Here is a 7281-nt window from a genome sequence, read left to right on the forward strand (position 1 = left end):
TTTAGAGGTCCTACGGCGAGCGGCTGGGATCACACTTGGTGAAAATTCTCGGACGCGCCGGCATAAAATGAAAATACTGTTACCCTACAACGTTGGGCAGTAGCCAACTTTTGAGGAAACGTTGAAACGCGCTATTACGGTGAAGGGAGATGGTCGGTCACCTCTGGAGTTGAATAACCCTACTGGGGCTTCAGTTCCGAGGCGTTTTCACACGTGGTATATCCTTTCCCTCCAGCACTCTGGATCATCGCTGTTGCCATTTTGCAGGCATATTGGGAAGTGGAATCAGTTGCGCAGCCCCCACCAACTCAAAGTTAGAGAGAAAAGACTGAACCCCTGGTTTTCCTGGTTCCCAACTCAGAGGCTCTTCCCGACACCAGCTTGCCTTTAATGCGTGCTGATTTGGGATTTCCCCTCCCTCTAGCTCCATCTAGGCCATTCCTCCACTATCGGGCAGCGGGGCCTGGCTCTTGATTCTGAAGGTCTGAGGCGGCGAAACCCTCACCAGCTGCCGGGCGTCACGAAGCCTGGCTCTCCCTGCCTCCCAGATCCTCTGCGTGAAGGACCCTCGCTCATCTCTGCCTGGGCTCGTGGTCACCTAGGAGTCTCCTAGTTGCTCACCCTCCCGCCAGGCTTGTCCATCCAGATCTAAAAATCGTATTATCTTTTGGTTACTTCCCATGCCCTTCCTCACCCCCACTCCTAGTTATTTCCTCTGGTTTAAGGCTTAACTCCTGAGCCTGCAAGCCAAGAATCTGCCCTAACTAGCTGCTCCAGCCTCTTTTCTGTGGGTGAACACACACACACACTTTCCCACCTTCTACCTCCATCCCACCCCGTTCTGTTCTTTGATTCTGGGCCTGGCCATTGCTCACACCGTTATTAAGAAAACGTTCTCAACTAACCTTCACTCCATCCCCCAGTGGCAGTGTTGAGAGTCCTCAGCCCCTTATTGGAAATCTTTGAGGCCAGATCTGTTTCCAAATTCAGCATTTTCCATGTTTTAGATAATATCATGCAGTATGGTGCACATACTGTATATTATGTAATCCTCCCTAAGCTCTTTAATGAAACACATTAATTCTGTAAAGAGATATGAATATTCACATGGAGTGGAATAAATAGCCCCACAGTTCAAGGCTAACTTTGCTGCCTAAAAAATTCAGATTAGTTTCGTTTTTGCCACCAACTGACTTAAGTTTTTCATAATTCAAATTACAGCAATATGGATGGACCTAGAGAGTACTCTTGCCTGGAGAATCCCATGGACGGAGGAGCCTGGTGGGCTGCAGTCCATGGGGTCGCTAAGAGTCGGACACGACTGAGCGACTTCTCTTTCACTTTTTACTTTCATGCATTGGAGAAGGAAATGGCAACCCACTCCAGCGTTCTTGCCTGGAGAATCCAGGGGGAGCCTGGTGGGCTGCCGTCTATGGGGTCGCACAGAGTCGGGCACAACTGAAGCGACGCAGCAGCAGCAGCAGCAGCAGCAGAGAGTATCATACTGAGTGAAGACAGAAAAAGACAAATACTGTGATATCACTTGTGTGGAATCTAAAATATGATACAAATAAACTTACTTACCAAACAGAAGCAGACTCACATAGAAGACAAAGGTATGGTTATCAAAGAGAAAAAGGGTTAGGGAAGGAATGAATTGGGAGACTGGGATTAGATACAAATTGCTGTGTATAAAATAGAGAAACAAGGTCCTATTGTATGCCACAGGGAACTGTATTCAATATCCTATAATAAACCATAGTAGAAAAGAATATGAAAAAGAATATATGACCAAATCACTTTCCTTTATACCAGAAACTTAACATTATAAATCAAAACTTTTTATTTCAGAATGGCAGACAAGGAATTATGGCCCACACTGTCCCCTTTTACAGAGAAAACTAAGTTCAGGCCAAAAAGGAATAATTTGGCAAAAGTCATACAATTAAGAAAGGACAGAGCTCAAGTCTGATTCTAGGTTAGGTTTTCATGACATCAGACTCAGGGTTCAGTCACCTCTTCATTGGAAAAGGAGCTCTGGGGTCCTGAGTCACTCATTTGCTCAATAAGAAATTCTTCCTGGAGTCTCGCTGCATCTCAGATGCTGCACCAGGCTGTGGGAATGACGCAAAAGGGAAGGGGGCAGGGCACAACCTTTGAAAGAATGACAAATCCCTGGGACACCAGGTACTGATTAAAACCAAATAGGTCCAAGATAACAGACTAGTCCACTTCCACTAGACCTTGAGCCTCAGTATGTGGTCACTGGAACACATCAGCAAGCTACCTGACACACTCGCCAGTTCCAAGGCCACCCATCAAAGACGAAAAAGTGGGGCATTGGCCCAATTCCAGCCTGGCCTTTCACATGATGTACTCTGCATATAAGGTAAATTTTCAGTGTGACAATATGCAGTCTTGCCGTACTCCATTCCCATTTTGAACCAGTCTATTGTTTCATGTCCGGTTCTAACTGTTGCTTCTTTTCTTTTTTTCCAGCTGTTGCTTCTTGACCTGCATACAGGTTTCTCAGGAGAGATAAGTAAGGTGGTCTGGTATTCCCATCTTTTAAGAATTTTTCACAGTTTGTTGTGATCCACACAGTCAAAGGCTTCAGCATAGTCACTGAAGCAGAAGCAGATGTTTTTCTGGAATTCCTTTGATTTTTCTGTGATCCAACAGATGTTGGCAATTTGATCTCTGGTTCCTCTGTCTTTTCTAAATCCAGCTTGTACATCTGAAAGTTCTTGGTTCATGTACTGTTGAAGCTTAGCTTGAAGGATTTTGAGCATGACCTTGATAGCATGTGAAATGAGCACAATTGTACAGTAATTTGAACATTCTTTGGCGTTGCCTTTCTTTGGGATTGGAATGAAAATCGACCTTTTCCAGTTTTGTGGTCTCTGCTGAGTTTTCCAAATTTGCTGAAATATTGAGTACAGCACTTTAACAGCATCGTCTTTTCCAGTTCTGTGGCCTCTGCTGAGTTTTCTAAATTTGCTGGCATATTGAGTATAGCACTTTAACAGCATCATCTTTTAGAATTTTAAATAGTTCTGCTTGAATTCCATCACCTCCACTAGCTTTGTTCGTAGTAATTCTTCCTAAGGCCCACTTGACTTCACATTCCAGGATGTCTGGCTCTAGGTGAGTGACCACACCGTCATGGTATCAGAGTCATTAAGAACTGTTTCATATAGTCCATCTGTGTATTCCTGCCACTTCTTAATCTCTTCTGCTTCTGTTAGGTCCTTGCCATTTCTGTCCTTTTATTGTGCTCATCTTTGCATGAAATATTCCTTCAGTAACTCCAGTTTTCTTGAAGAGATCTCTAGTCTTTCCCATTCTACTGTTTTCCTCTAGAGATATTGCCTTAGGCCTCAGCTTTCCCATCTGTCAAATGAAGGATTCATTCATTCATTCAGCAGATGGGGATCAAATTGCCAACATCCACTGGATCATCGAAAAAGCAAGAGAGTTCCAGAAAAACATCTGCTTTACTGACTATGCCAAAACCTTTGACTGTGTAGATGACAACAAACTGTGGAAAATTCTAAAAGAGATGGGAATACCAGACCACCTGACCTGCCTCCTGAGAAATCTGTATGCAGGTCAAGAAGCAAAAGTTAAAACTGTATATGGAACAACAGACTGATTCCAAATCAGGAAAAGAGTACGTCAAGGCTGTATATTGTCACCATGCTTATTTAACTTCTATGCAGAGTACATCATGAGAAATGCCGGGCTGGATGAACCACAAGCTGGAATCAAGATTGCCGGGAGAAATATCGATTACCTCAGATATGCAGGTGATACCACCCTTATGGCAGAAAGCAAAGAAAAACTAAAGAGCCTCTTGATGAAAGTGAAAGAGGAGAGTGAAAAAGTTGGCTTAAAACTTGACATTCAGAAAACAAAGATCATGGCATCCAGTCCCATCACTTCATGGCAAATAGATGGGGAAACAGTGGAAACAGTGTCATACTTTATTTTGGGGGGCTTCAAAATCACTGCAGATGGTGACTGCAGCCATGAAACTAAAAGACACTTGCTCCTTGGAAGAAAAACTATGACCAACCTAGATAGCACATTAAAAAGCAGAGACATTACTTTGCCAAAAACGGTCCGTCTAGTCAAAGCTATGGTTTTTCCAGTAGTCGTGTATGGATGTGAGGGTTGGACTATAAAGAAAACTGAGCACTGAAGAATTGATGCTTTTGAACTGTAGTTGTTGGAGAAGACTCTTGAGAGTCCCTTGGACTGCAAGGAGATCTGACCAGTCAATCCTAAAGGAAATCAACCCTGAATATTCATTGGAAGGACTGATGCTGAAGCTGAAGCTGAAACTCCAATACTTTGGCCACCTATGTGAAGAACTGACTCATTTGAAAAGACCCTCGTGCTGGGAAAGATTAAGGGCAGGAGGAGAAGAGGACGACAGAGGGTGAGATGGTTGGATAGCCTCACTGACTCGATGAATATGAGTTTGAGTAAGCTCCAGGAGTTGGTGACGGACAGGGAAACCTGGCGTGCTGCAGTCCATGGGGTCGCAAAGAGTCAGACACAACTGAGCAACTGAACTGAACTGAAAGATGGGAATAAAGCAGAAGGGCTTTCACTATTCCTTGCAAGCCATCAGGTGGGTGACCAGGAAAAGGACCCTGAGAGTCGACATGAACGATCAGAATCAGAAGATCTTTAGGATCCATAGGATCTGGAGACTATTTGTATGAGTCACTGTGAGGGACCTGGGAGAGCAAGCAGAGATAGCAGGAGTTAAGATAACCATTTTGGAATATTGGATAGATAGTGTTACTTTTGGGGCTTCCCTGGTAGCTCAGCTGGTAAAGAATCCACCTGCAATGCTGGAGACCCTGGTTCAATTCCAGAATCGGGAAGATCCCCTGGAGAAGGGGTAGGCTACCCAAACCAGTATTCTTGGGCTTCCCTGGTGGCTCAGATGGTAAAGAATCTGCTTGCATTTTGTGAGACCTGGGTTTGATTCCTGAGTTGGGAAGATCCCCTGGAGGAGGGCATGGCAACCCACTCCAGTATTCTTGCCTGGAGAATCCCCAAGGACAGAGTCTGGCAAGCTACAGGCCATGGGGTTGTAAAGAGTGAGCGAGAAAGCACAGCACAGTGTTACTTTTACAAAGGATAGATTAACTTCTGTGTATAGGTTTAGATGCAGAGTACATCATGAGAAACGCTGGACTGGACGAAACACAAGCTGGAATCGAGATTGCCAGGAGAAATATCAATAACCTCAGATATGCAGATGACACCACCCTTATGGCAGAAAGTGAAGAGGAACTAAAGAGCCTCTTGATGAAAGTGATGAAAGTGAAAGAGGAGAGTGAAAAAGTTGGCTTAAAGCTCAACATTCAGAAAATGAAGATCATAGCATCCAGTCCCATCACTTCATGGGAAATAAATGGGGAAACAGTGGAAACAGTGTCAGACTTTATTTTGGGGGGCTCCAAAATCACTGCAGATGGTGACTGCAGCCATGAAATTACATGAAATTACGCTTACTCCTTGGAAGAAAAGTTATGACCAACCTAGATAGTATATTCAAAAGCAGAGACATTACTTTGCTGACTAAGATCCGTCTAGTCAAGGCTATGGTTTTTCCTGTGGTCATGTATGGATGTGAGAGTTGGACTGTGAAGAAGGCTGAGCGCCGAAAAATTGATGCTTTTGAACTGTGGTGTTGGAGAACTCTTGAGAGTCCCTTGGACTGCAAAGAGATCCAACCAATCCATTCTGAAGGAGATCAGCCCTGGATGTTCTTTGGAAGGAATGATGCTAAAGCTGAAACTCCAGTACTTTGGCCACCTCATGCGAAGAGTTGACTCATTGGAAAAGACTCTGATGCTGGGAGGGATTAGGGGCAGGAGGAGAAAGGGACGACAGAGGATGAGATGGCTGGATGGCATCACCGACTCTATGGACGTGAGTCTGAGTGAACTCCAGGAGTTGGTGATGGACAGGGAGGCCTGGTATGCTGTGATTCATGGGGTCACAAAGAGTTGGACACGACTGAGCGACTGAACTGAATTGAACTGATAGGTTTAGAATCATTTATGGGGTTAACTGTATCATCTCTTCTTCCAAGAACAAGTCTAAGGCTACACAGCAAGATGTATGCAAATTAACAAGAAACTAAGGATGTGAGAGAAGAGAAATATGAAGCCTGAGAGGGACTGATGCCAAAAGCTCAGTTTTTCTGTATATACCGGTGCAGAATCAAATCACGCAGAGGGTTTTGGCTGAAGCAGGAAAGAAAAGCTTTATTGCTTTGCCAGGCAAAGGGCTTGGGAGTTTGGTAAGGAGTTTTATGGCAACAGATCACGGTGAGGTTGCTGATAAGAGTAAGGGTGTGTGTAGGGTCTCTGATGAGCTTCTCTGATCCCTTTAATCTTTTTTTTTTCCTTTGACATATTTATTTATTTGGCTGTTTTGGGTCTTAGTTATGGCACAAGGGATCTTTCATTGCAACAGGAACTTTCTAGTTGGGGCGCATGGCTCCAGAGCATGTGGGCTCCATAGTTATGGTGTGGAGGCTTAGTTATTTTGTGGCAAATGAGATCCTAGGTCCTGGACCAGGAATTGAACCTGCATCTCCTGCATTTTGAGGCAGATTCTTAACCACTGGACAGTCTCTTTAATCTTTCCTCAGCCCAAGTTCTTGGCTGTACCTACCTTGATTAGCAACTGCTGGAACTGGCCTTTTGGAACTCGGGGAAGGTCATGGAGGCTGGAGTCTTGCCTACAAGAAACGGGAGACAAAAAGGCCTCCATGACCAGGAACCCGACAGGGCACCACTCAGTTTCAGGATCACACCCAAACACACATTATAGACCACTCTTCATGCCAGAGTAGTCCTTCCATCTGGCTTCAAGCCTCTTCCAGCCAAATACAAAAGATAAATATGATTAGTAACATGATTCACAACATCCACATGATAAAAACAAACAATGGCCAGAGGAGTCCACTGTGCCTGGAATAAGGCTTTAAAGAAATTTCTCAGGGAGATGGGGTTCTCCTAAAGGGGTCAAAATGGGATGCAGCTAATGACACCCTGAACATCACCCCACAGTGAATACACAGTTAAACACATTTGTGCAGACCAGTGAAATCTGGGTGACACACCAAGCCCATCTGGGTGAGCTGTTTGCAACAGGTCAAAACAAAGGAGTTAGGTTACTTGATCCCCGATTACTAATTTAATCCAAAGAAAAAATCCAGAGTCTGGAAAGAAGTGAACTGACTCTGTT

This window comes from Capra hircus, chromosome 5 (genome assembly GCF_001704415.2).
Source record: "Capra hircus breed San Clemente chromosome 5, ASM170441v1, whole genome shotgun sequence".
Taxonomy (NCBI): domain Eukaryota; kingdom Metazoa; phylum Chordata; class Mammalia; order Artiodactyla; family Bovidae; genus Capra; species Capra hircus.